A 15,466-nucleotide genomic window follows, 5' to 3' on the forward strand; every position below is an offset into this window, starting at 1 on the left:
GAGAACGGGACTCGGGTTAGGAACCTGGGGGCAAGGAAAGAGTAGCTGGGTGGCTTTGGGAATAGAAAAGGGGGTTGGGTCACGGGCACCTGGAGAGTCATGGTTCCCGGAGCCCTGGGAGTCACGGGCAGACTCGCCTGCATCGATGCCCTTTTCCGGCTGGGAAAGGCTGCCCTGAGCCTCCACTCCACTTCTCTGCAGAGCTCGGGGTGTTTTTGCGGAGGTAACACTCCCCTTCCTCCTCCTCTGATGTCTCTGTCCCCAGCCCTTTGTGCTGTCTTCATGACAGAAGGAATAAAAACGTTAACCTTCACCACGCGGCCGGCGCGGAGGTCAGTTTCTGCTCTCTGCCCTCCCCTTTCCGGTGACTCATCTGGAAAATGTGGCTCAGCATTGTGATTTGTGCCAAGCCCTGTGCCTTATAGCAATGATGGGGACAGAGCACGGTCAGCAAGTCTAACGACCGGAACAAAGTGCCACGAAGGACTGGACAAGAGGCAGAACCACGGTTTTGGGCGTTGAGCCGAACCGGGTTTGCCGTCAGCATCCTGCCACCGCAGGCCACACGCACGTCTTAAAGGTTGTTACTATGTCCCATGAGCACATGGCGTGGCGTTAGTTTAGATGTAGCGTCCGCAGCACTTTCTGACACGGGGCCCTGTTCCCTTTATCCTCACCGTTGACCTTTTGTTTTCAAATCTGGGCCGCCCTCCGTCTCCGCTGCCCCAGTGGACCCCGGAGAGCAGTGGCTGGAAGAACCACGGGGTAACCCCCTCGTCGTGCCGGTGGCCGAGACTGTGGGCCCTGGGCAGTGCAGGTGCGTCTCCCACGGCGACATCCTGGGACCCTGAAGGGGAAGGCGGGGCTCCGAGGTCCTCCCTTCCTCCTCTTTGCCCTATAAGGCCATTTTTCACATTATGGCTTTGCTTGAGTGGCTCCATTTCCGCGCTGGCTGCCTCCCTGGCAGTTTTCACCGACAGCAACCTGTACCGGGTTATCGTTCGCGAAGGCAGCCGTTAGGATTTCAGCGTCTGCCGTGCCGGTGAAGGATGGCAGCCGGGAAACGGCCTGCGCTGGGCCTGTGGAGCACAGCTGGGAGGCAGCCAGGAGGAGAACAAAGGGCCGGTGAGAGTGGCCACAGGGGAGGGCATGTGGGCTGGAGGGGCCATCCCGGGGCCTGCAAGAGAGCAAAGCCCAAAAACACCTGATAAAGCCTGGTGAGTGCCTGCGCCAAGGACAGTGAACAGGTTTTTACTACGGAAAAGCTACTCTTTGCATGGAGGCCAAGGACAGTGACAGTAAAGACGTTATCGCCGTGGTCCAGATCTGAGCGACTTGCACCTTGCATCGCTCGCCGTCCGGAAGGAGCCACACGTCGGCCGGGGGCCAACCCCGCACTCTCGCTGCGCCGGCGCCTCGGACACGCCGCCCCCCCATTCTGTGAGGACATTTATTCAGGTAGCTTTGGTGGTTTCTTGCAATTCTAGAATTCTGTAAACTCTGCTGTTGGCCCCAAACTGTTTGGAAGGACCCTTGCTAAGGCATTTCCTTCCAGACTGGAAGCCTGAGATGAGAGTTGAAAAGTGGAGTCTGACCTGTGACCCTGACGGGGTGCCCTCGTCCTAGACAAATCCCCAGGCCACCGTTGCCTCCTCTGCCCGGTACGGACAGGAACCCCTGTGCCGACAGCTTCCCAAGACGGTGGCCACACAAAGTGGGAAAAAGAGAGACAGGATCCCCCCTCCCGGGGACAGCGGTCCTGGAAGATGGACAGGGAAGCTACAGGTGTGGGAAAGCTTCCTGAGGAAGCGAGGTCTCCGCCTGGCCCCCAGGGCAAGGGGCTACCCAGGCAAGTGCAAGAGCAAGTGGGGCTTTGTTCGGAGCGGCCGGGCCCAAGTTCCCGCTCCATGACTCACCGGCTCCATGACCTTGGCCTGGTCACCCGCCTGTCCCGACGGACTTTCCTGCCAGCAGAAAGAGCCGTGGGGCCCACAGCCTGCTGGAAGGGTCCGGGAGGTTTCGGTGTCTCGCACGTGCGCGCCCGGTAATACAGTGGGAGTTGCGGCTGCGGCTGCTCCGTCAGAGATAACGCTCCTCGGGTAGGAGATGTTAGTAAGGTCACCAGTGGGAACAGTTTTCCAAAGAGATGGCGCGTCCTTTCTGCTCCCGTGGATTTCTTCCCTTCAGCCACTCAGTCGACAACGTAGTCAGTGTTTGTCACACGCCGGTCACTGTTCCAGGACCATCCCGGCGCTCCAGGCCAGAGGGTGAGGGAGCCGGACAAGCACAGCACCATGCAGCCCCGGGGCACGAGTCGGGGACAGGCAGCACTTCAGGAACGAGGACAGGGTAGGGGCCGAGAAGGCATGGTGGCATTTCGGGCAATGGGAACGTGGTGGAAGACTCAAAGACACGGACGGGCCCGGGAAAGCTTCCCGAGGAAACCCTGACCTGAGCAGAGCCTGGCCCAACACGCCGTCACGACGACCACAGAGGGACCGGGAGCGCCCGGGAGTGCCATCGCGGGTTCCACTGTTCGGGCAAATGAACGGCCGTTCATCGTGCGTCTGGAACTGCGTTTCGGCTGCGGCTTCCTGCAAGTCCAGGAGCGGGGATTCAGCCCACGCTCCCTCCTCGCCACCCCCCTTCCTCCTCCCACACCGCCACGGCCCAGGAAGTCCCTCTCCACGCGGGCTTCGTCCCCACATACCATCGTTTTGATCAACTGTCTTGACCAGACACAAAACTCGACACTCTAGCTCCTTCGGAAGACTGTTCTCACAGAAGCATCAGCGAGCGCAAAACCCAAAAAGGTAAACCTGGACATTCCCTTCTCCCATGGCTTTCTCCTGCTTGCGTGCGAACCTCGCTGTGCGGCCTCTTCCTCTCCCCAGCTGGTCTCCGTCTAGCCCCGGGCTCGGCTCTCCTCACCCCTCAGCCCTTCCCCCGCCAGCAAGGGAGAATGTGGCTTGGTGCAGCCCCACCCAGACAGCCGGGCCAGCGCAACCGAGGTCCCACAAAGTCAGCAGCGTCCACGCGCCCCACGAAGCCTCAGGTCAACTTGTTAACCCACTTCTGCTGAGTTCTGAGAAGTGACGGCTGGACCGGCGGCCACGGGGTCCACGGTCAGGGAGCAAGGGAAGCCGTCCCACGCGCTAAGCCCAGCTGGGTGTGTGAGCCTTTGCTGACTGCACTGCTGGGTTTCGTTTTATCGGCTCACTCCTTTCTGCGAAGCAAGCATACGAAGCACGCCGACTTCCAGAGTCATTTTTAGTGACTGATCATCGTCACACAGAGCTCAGAGTTCCCGGAACTTACGACTTCGGCGCAGAACGAGATTCTGCCCAAAGAGTGGGAGAGCGTCCGATCTCGTTGTGGAGGGAGACTACGTCCGCGGCCTCCTTACAACTACAAACCGGTCAGAACTCCTCATGTACAGAGCCTGCTGTGCCTCGTGAGCGCTGGAAACCTACCGCTGCGTGACCCCCGCCTCCCTCCCTGATGCGGCCACAGGAGCCGCTGTCAGGGTGAATGTGCGTCTGCGTCAGTGAAAACCACAGGCCAGAAATACTCAAAAACGCAGATTATTCCGTTGTCTGCACGGTGGCATCCCTTTCTGTTTCTTTGTTCTCTCCTTTTCTGCCTTTCTCAACTTCAAAAACAATTGCCACTGACTGTGTTCATAGTCAAAAAGAAAAGTAATTTAATCTTATCCAACAAAAACAGTCGCCACGGCCCAACAGTTCAGCCCTAGGACCTCGTTCCAGCCGAAAGCTGAGCATATGGCGGCTTCCCAGAAAGAGACCACGAATCCGGACCCTCCGTCACCACCGCCTGGGGGCTTCTAACAACACGCAGACGCACCTGCTCTTTCCAAAGCTGCTCACCAGCCGCAGGGACAACGGAACCGATGTTCGGTCTGTCGGGTGGCCAGTGGGAAACTGTCATTGAAACGCCCTCCACTCACCAAAGTCCTTGGCGTCCTTCAGGGCCAAGCAGACACTCGGCTTCCTCAGAAAACTCCCTCCGCCTTCTGACACCTGCCCGGGGTCCCTTCCTCCCTCCCTCGATACCGTCTTCCTTCTCTCTCCTGTCTCTCTCGTTCTCTGGCAGGTTTCGAATGCCTAGCGAGGGGTCTTACGTAGAGCGGACAGCAGAGACACGGATTTGAAAACTAATCTGCATTTCTGAGTGTCAGAGACCTCCCCCGACGAGGGCTGATGCCATCTGCCACTTTCTTTTTCCAGCAGCACGAGGTGACCATTAATCTTACGCTTTAAGGCGCTGCTCACTACTGATGAGTGAGTTGGAAAACACACCAATCTGTCCCCGCTGTCACCGACACGTTCAGAAAGTGGATGTCACCATTCTAGGGCCCCGAATGTCAATTTTGCTGTTGTTCTGACCCCTGAACTGCAGGGAAACCAGCATGTGAGCGGTCGGCACCGGTGGGCGCTCGGTGAGCCTGGCGTAGGGCCTTGCTCGCACCCCTGAGGTGACCGGGCGCATTGGCTCGGGTCAGTCAAATAGGAGCGGCCCCATATGAACTCAGACGCTGTCCTGACACCCGGTGGCAGCATATGAACCCCGGGGAGACGGAGTCGTGATTTCTGCTTGACGTCCCTCCCACACAGCGGGTGTCAATGAAGAGACAGAAGCAGACATGCCCCGAGACGAGCACCGACACAGACCACGACCGCTGGCATGTGGACCACGTGACCCCGGCTGCCGCCTGTTACTCCCACGAAGAGTTTACTCGTGGAGTCACACCCGAGCAGTAAAACTGGTTTCTCAGAGCCAGAGGGTTTCTTGTTTCCGTGGCTGCCCGGCAGGCGATCACAGCCCACGCCGCCGTCCAGCATCTTCCCGGTCTGGGGCGGGTGGATTTCCACTGGTCGGAGTCTTCGGGGCCTCTCGTTGGCAGACCCAGAGGTGAGCTCGTCGGCGCTCCCCCGGGAAAGACGCTCTTGGAAACTGATCTCGCTCTGAGTCACATCTGCCTGTCCCCTGCAGAGACCCTACAGTGCCACGCGGCTTGGCGCTGCCCACCGGCCTCCAGGACAAAGGAACGGACGATCTCTGGCGGCGACAACAGCTCAGCTTCGTCTGGAGAAGGACTCACTCGGCCCCGTGCGAATTCAGAGCGAAGCAGCTCTTACTCGGTGCGCGCAGGTCAGCCGACGAAGCGCGCCAGTCTGTGCGGGGCTGTGGGACAAGAAAAGGAAGGATCGGGGTCAACGAGTAGCTTATTGGTGCGGAGGAACAGGCCCGGCTCTTCCGCAGTGGGGCCGCTCCTTGTTCTAAAGTCCAAAGCTCCGCCTCTGCGCGGCGCGCACGTGAGGCGGTCGCTGTCGCAGTCCCGTCTGCTGCTCGGCCAGAGCGAAAGAAGCCGGAGCACACGGCGCCCCCTTACTCCGGGAGACTCGTGTTCCCGATGGGGCGACAAGAACTAAACCCTGGGAAGGTTCCTAAGTAAAATAAAGCAGCTTGTGCTCGAGCGCGCAGGGAGAGGCGCAGGAACCCGACGCTGCTGCCGAGACAGGAGGGTCGCGCTGGGCGGACAGAGCAGGAGGCTGCGGGGCCGGAGCGAGAAGGCCGGGCTTCAGGCCAGCCGTGGGCCAAGCCCGCAGTAAGGGTGTCCCCGGGGCCTCGGGGGGTCTTGGGGACTGTGACGCCCCGTCTTCCATCTTCCCCACAGGGAGCGAGAGCCCATCGAGGTCCGTGGCAGGCTCACGGCCAGCCCCCGCGTTGGGGCGGGGCGGGGCGGGTTTCAACTCCCAGGCTCTTGGTGGCGCGGCTCCTGGTGGCGGGATCTTCGGGCCCTGCGCTGGGCACCTGAGCAGGTCCGGGCCGCGGCCGCTGCAGGCTCTCTTGGTCCTGTGCGGGCGCGTCTACAGACACTAGAGGCGGCCTCAGAGGCTCCTGAAGTAGAAGGGAACTTGCCCAAGCTCACCCATTGGGGGAAGGGAATTTTGGACCCAAGTCTGGCCATTCTCAAAGCCCGGCTTCCCCCCTCCGGCGGCCGGGGGTCCAGAGTCCCATGGGGGGCGAGGAGGGATGGCACGGACACCACGGGTCACAGCCCCACCGACCAACGCCGCACAACAGGAAGAAGCGACTCGCGCCCGGGGGCTTCCATGCGGCCCTGCGGGAAGAGCTCGGACGGGGGCGCCGAGGCCCCAGCAGCAGCCCGGAGCTCGGAGCGTCACCAGGCCGCTGCCCCGCACCCCTGTGGGCCGTCCCCGTCCCTGTGAGGTCAGGCACCGACTGTGCCTCCTGCGGCTCCAGAAGCACTCGCCATCTGCCTCTGAGACGTGTACACGCAACAAACCCTCGGTTCAAGAAAGCCCACCCAACCTCGGCGAGCAGGACAGGACCCTCCAACCACAGCCGCGTGATGGCTCTGCTGGCCCCGCCCGCACGGTTGTGTCTCCGCATCTTCCTGCGCATAAATGCAATATGTGCACAAAAATAAAAACAAATAAAAATACACAAAAATAAAATAAAATAAATGGATTAAATATATAAATATAGGCAGGAAACCATAAAAATCCTACAAAAGAACACAGGCAATAACTTCTTTAACTTCAGCCATAACAACCTCTTTCTAGATATGTCTTCTGAGGCAGCGGAAACAAGAGCAAAAATAAACTATCAGGACTTCATCAAAACAAAAAGCTTCTGCACATTGAAGGAAACAGTCAACAAAACTAAAAGACGACCTACAGAATGGGAGGAGATATTTGCAAATATATATCCAGTAAAGGGTTAGTATCCAAAATATATAAAGAATTTCTATAATTCAACAATAAAAAAAATCCAATTAAGAAATTGGGCCAAAGACATGAATAGACATTTTTCCAAAGAAGACACCCAGACGGCCCACAGACATAACAAAGATGCTCAACGTCACTCACCCTCAGAGAAGTGCTAAGTCAGAGAAATCACTGCAGTGAAATACCACCTCACAGCCGCAGGACGGCGGACGGCGCTAACTCAGCGAGCAGCACATCACACGTGTGACATCTCACACACGTTCGTGTGCGCGTGCGGGTGTGACGGGACCTGCTGAGCCACAGGAAAGAATGGGATCTTGCCAGCTGCGAGGACACGCATGGGGTTAGGGTACATTACGCTAAGCTAAACAAGTCAGTCAAAAAATAAACCATATAATTTCACTGATCTGTGGCACTTAAGAAACAAAACAAATGAGCAAATGGGAGAAAAGAGAGAAGCAAACCAAGCACTACTACAAACTACTACAGAGCAGACTGACGGCCACCAGAGGGGAGGCGAGTGGCCGGGCTCCGTAAGGCCCGGGCTGCAGAGGCGTCGTCGGGAGCCTCTGTCGGGAGCCCGGGGTGGTGCGAGGCGCTGAGGCACTACCCCGCACACTCACCGCACACTCACCGCACACTCACCGCACACCGGGGCCTCAGTCACACTGTAGCTACTAGGATTCGATACAAACTGAAAACAATCCTTTCCTAACTCCTGAACACATCGAAGCAACACTTCCTTTCCCCAGTGACGCGGCACCCTCCACACGCTGCCCCGGGGCCTGGACGCCGGCCACGCAGAATTGGTCTCACTTGCCCTATGAGACACGTCGGTGACACCGAGGTAACCCCACACCCGCACCCCCCTTCCCGCGCGGACGCTGCGCTGCCGTCCCCAAGGCCCGGCTGCTGCTGCACCAACGCCCAGCGGCACCACCTCGCAGCGCGCGTCCCACCCGTGCGTTTTCCTGTTGCCACCGCAACCAAACGTCCCCTCTGTCCCTTTGACCCGGCGACCGGCATCAGCACCCGTGTGTCCCCCACCGACTGTTCAAAGGCGGAAGGATGGCCCTGCCGCCCCGCCAAGCGGCTGCAGTGGAACCGCCGTCGGTCTCCCAAACCACCGCCCAGCACTGGGCCTGGCCGCCTCCTCCACCTTCCTCCTTGTCCCCTTCCGAGCCCAGGCTCCCAGGGCCACCAGCAGGAGCCGGCAGTGGTCCTTCCTCTGGCCTTGCACCCTGCGTTCCCCCAGGGGGCGGTCGGAAGGTCCTTCCCTCAGCACTGGGGCCCTGCGCGCCAGTGTCCTCGGCCTGTCCCTGCGGCACTTCCCTGCCTCCTTGGTGTCCGGGGCGGCGTCTGGAAGCTGCACGGGGACACCATGTGCGGCCGCTGCCATGGTGCCTCTCGGGGGCCATTTAAATGCGGTTCCCAGCGCCGGGCAGTGAATCCCGTCAGGACAGGAGCTGTGCGGGTTTCTCCCTGGCCCATGGTGGCAGGTGCGAGGCTGGCCAGGAGCCGGGCTCAGGGCACGTCCATGGGCAGGAACAGCTGCAAAGGAAAGCGAGCTCCGGGCCGAAGTGCGGCGCTTGGCGGCGTGAATTCTGTGTGTGTCAGGATGTTAAGGAACTTACGTTCTCATCAAACGTCTTCAAGAGAGGACAATGTCCCGTAAACACTCTTCGGTGCAAATGGAAAACTGATGATATCACAAAAAATAAGTAGAAAATAAAAACGCAGATCGTCTTCAGAATGTCTTATACTCCCTTTCCTCATCAGTGACACACGGCAGCGGGGCACGACAGCTGCTGATGGCATCTGACGGCACGCCCACTGTGTCGCTGTTCGCCCGCGACAAGCCCCAGCAACTGCCCACGGGCCACCAACTGTGGACTCGAGACTCCCTGTGAGCGCGGCGCCGCCCTGAGTGGGGGACCGACGGCGGCGGCTCTGGACACTCGGCAGCTCGCGGCGCATCTGGGTAGAACAGAGACGCCGAGAGCAAGACAGTCCGTGGACACAGCGCCCGAGAGCTGGCCATGGGGACCCGAAGCCGAGCCCGGGCTGCGGGTGGAGCGTGGGCAGCTGAGGGCCTCGGAGAGCCGGGAGAGGGCAGGCTCCCCCGGGACCCAAGGGCCCGCAGCCGCTTCACGCTGTGTCTCCTTGTCAAATGCCCAGTGGTCTCCGCCTCTGAGCACCGCCTTAGTCCTGGTCACATGTGCTCTGTTCACAGGTGTTACCACGAGCACTAACAAGACACTTTGAAATGGAGCAAGCAAGCCTAGCTAGAAAGTCCCTTTTAAAATAGGGTCATGGGGGGCGCCTGGGTGGCTCAGTGGGTTAAAGCCTCTGCCTTTCGCTCAGGTCATGATCCCAGGGTTCTGGGATCGAGCCCCGCGTCGGGCTCTCTGCTTGGCGGGGAGCCCGCTTCCTCCTCTCTCTCTCTCTGCCTGCCTCTCTGCCTACTTGTGATCTCTGTCAAATAAATAAATAAAATCTTTAAAAAATATATATTAAAAAAAAATAGGGTCATGGGGTGCCTAAGGGACTCAGTCAGTTAAGCACCTGCCTTTGGCTCAGCTCATGGTCTCGGGGTCCTGGGATCAAGCCCCACATGGGACTCCCTGTTCAGCAGGGAGTCTGCTGCTCCCTCTCTCTCTGCCCTCCCCTCCGCTCTCTCCATCTCTCAAATAAGTACATAAAACCTTAAAAGAGGTAAAATAAAATAAATAAAATAGGGTCATGGCACCTGGGTGGCCCAGTGGGTTAAGCATCTGACTGTTGATTTCAGCTCAGGTCAGGATCTCAGGGTCATGGGATCGAGCCCTGCAGCAGACTCACACTGGGTGTGGAACCTGCTTAAGTTTCTCTCTCTCTCTGCCCCTCTCCCCCCTTTCCCTTCCTCCTACTCCACACACCCTCTCTCTCAAAAAATAAAGTAAAATAATAAAATAAAACAGGGTAGCAAGGCCGTAAGAGGGGAGGAATTTATGCAGATATTCATCAGGGCACGACGAACTCATCGCCAGCTGCAAGCCTTCAACCCGGCCTGACCCCTCCTTACCCTGACAGGTGAATCTCTTGCCTTCTTCACTTGGAAAGGAGCCACGGTGATCTAACAAGTTTCAATCCCTCGTCTGCATCGTTAATCCAAGCAATCCCAGTGAACCCAGTTTCACAGAGGACATACGTGTGAACTGGACTCGTGACATTTGGCCTTATAACTCTGCCCCCTCTGTGTCTTCCTCAGAACACGGGTCAGCCTTCTACAGTGATTCTGTGTCTCCTGAGCTGCAAGTCTCATTGCCGGAATAAGTGTTTGACAGCTTTAATTTCCAGGGGATTTTTTCCGCGCCAACAACAGCCATAGGAGACAACCATCCAGCTCTTCACAGACCCGCGTGGTGGGGGTTACCGCCCCTATTTTGCAAATGAGCAAGTGGGCCCCCGAGACTGTGACTTGCCCAAGTACATAGCCACGAGACAAGACTAAAACTTGAATTCACATCTTCTGACCCCCAAGTCCAAGCTCTTCCCAGTATGGTGCAGGAGGCAAATGTCAAATGTTGCGAAAAAGTATCATTAGTACTTCCAAATTCCTTCCAGCAGGAGAGTTTATGGATGAAACCTGTCAGCGTAGATTGTGTAGATTTCGTTACAATCTACGTATGTTGGACTAAGAAATCTACAATGTATCTTCTCCAAAAAGTACACAATAGTCTCTGGACGGGATTTACAGACACCATCAATGCTGCCGTAATCCAGACCTTACGGTTGAATTGTTCCATCAAGCAGCCCATCAGGGCAATGAACAAACAAACAATACATCTGATTTATTTGACCAAGTGACTTGAGCACTAGAGTTAAAATGTTTAAGAGTGAAACAAAGCCACAGTCTTGGCCAAAATAAATATGACCGCATTCCTCCAGGGTTACGTAAGACGCCGGATGCCTGTTTACAGACCTCACCGTACCTTCATTGAGCTGCATTTTCTGTGATAGAGAGTCCACTAAAATATATTTTGGCCATGTAGAAATATTCATATTAGTCCCTTCTGGCTTCCTTCCTATCTCTACACTCTTCCACAAAACCCTATTTTGATTTTTAACATTAAATTGCTGGATGGATTATTGCTATCATTTGAGCATTACATACTTATTAAATGTTCACAGAATTCTCCACTTTTCTATGACACTCAAGGTATGTGTTATTTCTTTTTTCAAAGTATGTCTTAAACTATGAATCTGAATCACTAAAAAGAGAATCTTCAGGAACTTCTAATTTTCTTTTTTTTTTTCCTTGACTAGAAGACAACATTCACTGTTTGAGGCAAATTTTTAGCTTTCATCCAGCTCTTGTATGGCAAGTCTATTTACCACGGTAAATCCTTAGAGAGCCAGGGACTGGCTTGCTTCTTCAAAGTGCCAACGTTAGCGACAGTGGTTCTGAAGTATCACAACAAGAGAAAGCTCCTGAGTGCCACCCGGGCTGTTAGCCTCTTGGGCCTCAACGACTCTGTGGAATCCGCCAGCTGCTTCTACCTTGCCGTGGGCCCCCGGTGCAACTAGATTCCAGGACAAACATCCTCTCTGAAGGACACTGTCCCTTAAAATGCAAACAATCTGCCCGTAACCAGGACCACAACTCTCAGGTATATTTAGTGCAGATAAGAAAAGCAGGAAAGGAATTTCTTCACAGTGAGAGTTCCTGCTTCAAAGACAACTGATGACGCGCTACGGAGGAGTGTGGTGGGGAAATGTGTCATCCAGTTGGGAAGGCAGCGGGGCGGCACCGTAGGGAGAGCATGGGGCAGGGAGTCAGGACACCTGGTTCTCATTCTGCCACAGGGATATTCACTCTGCACAACTTTGAGCAAGTGACTCAATTCTCATGAGTCAGTCCTTCTCTGTAAAATGAAGACAGCCACCATAATTCCTCCCTTCCTTACTGAGGTGTTGTGAAGATCAATTTAGTTGCGGTAAAACATATCATAAATACCAGATGCTGATTCAATTAGCATTAATTCTGCATGCATACCTGTCCTTTGGGATTGCATGAGTAAGTCCTTTTAGGATTCCCCACGTGCCCTCAGCTTTGAAGCAGGGAAGAGTCATAAAGCAGGTGTTCCCGGAGCACCAAGTGTGGGCCCCATACTCTGACAGGAGCTACAAGGGGTAACAACTAGTAAGGAAAAAATGTATATGGTGACCCTAACCTTAAGGACTTCGTAATCTAGTCATGGAGAAGATATGGATATAAAAGAAATAAATACTGGAAAAAATCAAGATGACCTAGATTCAAGGCCCCTTAGGTGAGACCTAAGATGATTCACACATCACAGGCTGATGGGTGGGTGGTGCCGAGGCAAGGCTTTGTGAGCAAATGTCCTCGGGCTGGGGGTGAAGATGCAGGCATCTGGAGAAACTGAACTCGGGGAAAGCTCCTACCTTAATTGAGCCGTTCTGAAATTGACTGGTGTTCAAAGAAACTGAGGCACAGTAAAATTTTTAAGAGTTTGAGCAAACATTGATTTGAACTGACCAATATCTGATCTCCAAGGATCTCCAAGTAGCTGGACAAGAGGAAAGACTTTTACAGACACAGGGGAGTGGGAACAGGGAAATGATGCTAGGGAAGAAAGAGAAAATTGGGTTGGTAATAACTAAGTTACTCTCCTTCAGGGGATGGCAGGGATCCGTCGGGCAGATTACCTAACCACTTCCGATCGGGTGACTCCTGATGGACCAGATTACAATTCCATGTCTGGCAGAGCTGAAACTGTAATCAGGTTACGTTTCAGCTTGTAATATGGGGCTCAGCATGCACAGCTCCGTTTTGAACCCGTTGTCTTATTTTTACTAGAGAAGAACAACAAAGCGATCACCTCGCTGCTCCATTTCCATGGTGCAGGTCAAGGTCACCCCTGACTTTCACCCCCAAAGTAAATGGCCAGCCCGAAGTGTGCTGAGAGGGAACAACCGAGGGGAGAGAGAAGTGGACTCCCTGGGAAAGTGAGCAGAGACCGCTGTGGCAAATGTGGAACAGGGGCCTCAGCTGTGCTTCCACTGGACGAGGGCGTTGGTCCTTCCGGTGCATGGGGACCTCGTGTAGCACCGGACGGCCAACCGTCTCAGCTCACCCAGATCGCCCCTGTTCCAGCACCGAACGTGTCTCCTCTCTCCGGGGGATGCAGAAAGGCCCAGCGGCCATGGATATGGAAAATGAGGGGAAAGTACAAAACCCATACAACAGCCCAAAACATCGGGCTGAAACTACGCCATTTCTGATGCCAAATGACAGCCACGCAGGTCCCCTACCTTCTGGGGCGGCTGCTGGTGCTTATCTCCCCATGATGCCGCCTTAGTCCGGGCCGCTGTCACGGAATGCCACACGCCGAGTAGCGTACGAACAACAGGAAGCGATTTCTCACACGTCCTACGCCAGGAGCCCGGATCGAGGCGCAGGCAGATTCTGTGTTTGCTGAGAGCCCACTGCCTAGTTCACAGACGGTGTCTTTCTTCTGTCCTCACGTGACCGAAAAGGAGAGGGAGCCTCTTGGGGCTCTTTGGTAAGGCAGGAAGCCCACTCGAAAGGGCCCCGTCCTCACACCCTAAGCCCCTCCCGATGGCCCTACCTCCTCATGGCGTTACCACGGGCGGGAGCCTGCCACATGTGCATTCGAGGGGGACACAGACGTACAGACCACAGCAGCTGCTGGTGCCGGGGCCGCTACCTGCCGTTCGGCTGGGTGGGTCACTGCTGAGTTACTCCGAGCCCCTCGGGAGCAGGTCCGGCGCCCAGTAATCACGAGCCTTTAACAGTCCCCCTTTTACCGTGCCTCTGGATCAATTATCGTGCTTTTTATCAGAGTAAACCTCGTTTAATTTTTTCACTTCGTGACTACTGTGATCCGCTTCCTAAGAGTTCAGGTCATGAAAACGAGTGATTCCAATGCCGACTGCAGCGTGACATGCAAATTGCCAGAAAAGAAGGTTAAATGACTATTTTAAGGACAGCTGGAAAGACAGGTACAGCGGGATGGGGGTGCTGAGTAGCCCGTGCTACTGACACGTGACTACAGCCCGTGGCTGTCATTTGGCTCCACGCGGAGCACAGCACACCATCTGCCGGAAGAGCCGGCGCTGGGCGCCGCAAAGGGACGTTTACTGAAAGGCTGACGCGGAGACCAGGTCTCCTACATTCGAGACGAGGCAGGCACGCTTGTCTCTCAGCGAAGAGACTATTTTCTCCAGGTCCCTAAAAGGACACCAATGCTCAGTTGACAAAGCAACCGCACAAATGAGTAGACATCGTCCTATCTTTCTCTCAGCGTCACTGTGACCGAGTAGTTCCATGTTCTGACTCGGGCTGCAACCGAAGTGCCCGCTGTTGAAAAAGGAAGTTTCCATGACAAATGCGCTGGCCCCTCAGAGTGGAGGCGCGACTCGGTCGGATCTCACCCATGCGTGCTGTCCCCGTGATGGGTGGAGTCGAACGGAGGCAGCGAAAGGTGTTCTTTCTCGCTCTCCAGACCTGGTTTGAAAAACGAATTTTCCAACCATTCTCTTAAATTCCGTGAAGATTTTAAAGAAACCACAGAAAACAGAAAAAAAAAGATTCTTGATCTCTGAACACAAAGTAGACTGAGCAAATCTGCCTGTTTTGGCAGACGTTGCAAATGTAAATCTTGGTCAATTCCATTCAGTCTCTACTTCTCACAGAAGAAAATGGGACATTGAGTCGCCCGTGCCCTGCGCCCGGGTACACGGCGCTAAGAGCAGACGTGGCTGACGTGTCTGTGACGCTGAGGCTCTCCTCGTGGAAGTTTCTCCTCTGAGGGGTTTTTCACTTTGCTCGAAATGTGCAGGCGCCACTGGCGATGTGCTGCGCGGACGGGGGCGGAGAGCCTTCTCCTGCGCGCGGGTCTGAAGGGAGCCGTAGCCGTCCGAGCGGCCCAGTTCCTCAACGCCTTTCGTCCCACTGTCCCTCAGCAGACGCTGTGGCTGTGGCCGTTGAAAACCACGCCCAGGACCCTCTTCGCGCTTCCCTTTAAGAAGCAGAGGGTCCCTGCGCCCCCAGGACAGTGTGGCCAGGGGAAGCACTGTCGCGGCCCTGCTCTTCCCGCCCCGTGCCACAGAGCGGACCCTGTCACGTGCATGTTCCGTGTCACCCGTGAGCTCAGTGAGCCTGAGCATTCTCATCTCCCCGGACTTGGGATGTCCCCAGACACTTCTCCGTCAACACACAGGTGACCCTCGGCCAGCCGGTGGGGCGTCTGCCATGGCAAACAGGGCTGTCAGGTCCCCCACGCCACGGCGGGGTCGGTGGCTGGAGACCGCCGCAGGCCACGGTGATGACCGGGGCCACTGGTAGACGCCCGTGGCGATGGGGCCAGGGCTGGCGGCCAGGGCAGGGCCAGGGCATGCTGGTGACCGGGCGCTGCGTTTCACGAGCCCAGCGGTGGCTGCTGGCTTTTGTCGCGGGAGCGTGGCCGCGGAGGCTCCAGACGGCGGTCGGGCTGAGAGCACGCAGGGGCACGGCCGGAAGGCCAGTGACGGGGAGGGGTATCATGCGGCCGGCCACCGAACACGGGCCACACGGGCCGCTGCGGGGGCGAGCCATCCGCCAGGGCCGTGGCGTGAGAGCGGGCAAGGGCGCGGCGTCTGCCGTTGCGGGGCTCGTCCTCAGC

Source organism: Meles meles, chromosome 17 (assembly GCF_922984935.1).
Source record: "Meles meles chromosome 17, mMelMel3.1 paternal haplotype, whole genome shotgun sequence".
NCBI classification, from domain to species: domain Eukaryota; kingdom Metazoa; phylum Chordata; class Mammalia; order Carnivora; family Mustelidae; genus Meles; species Meles meles.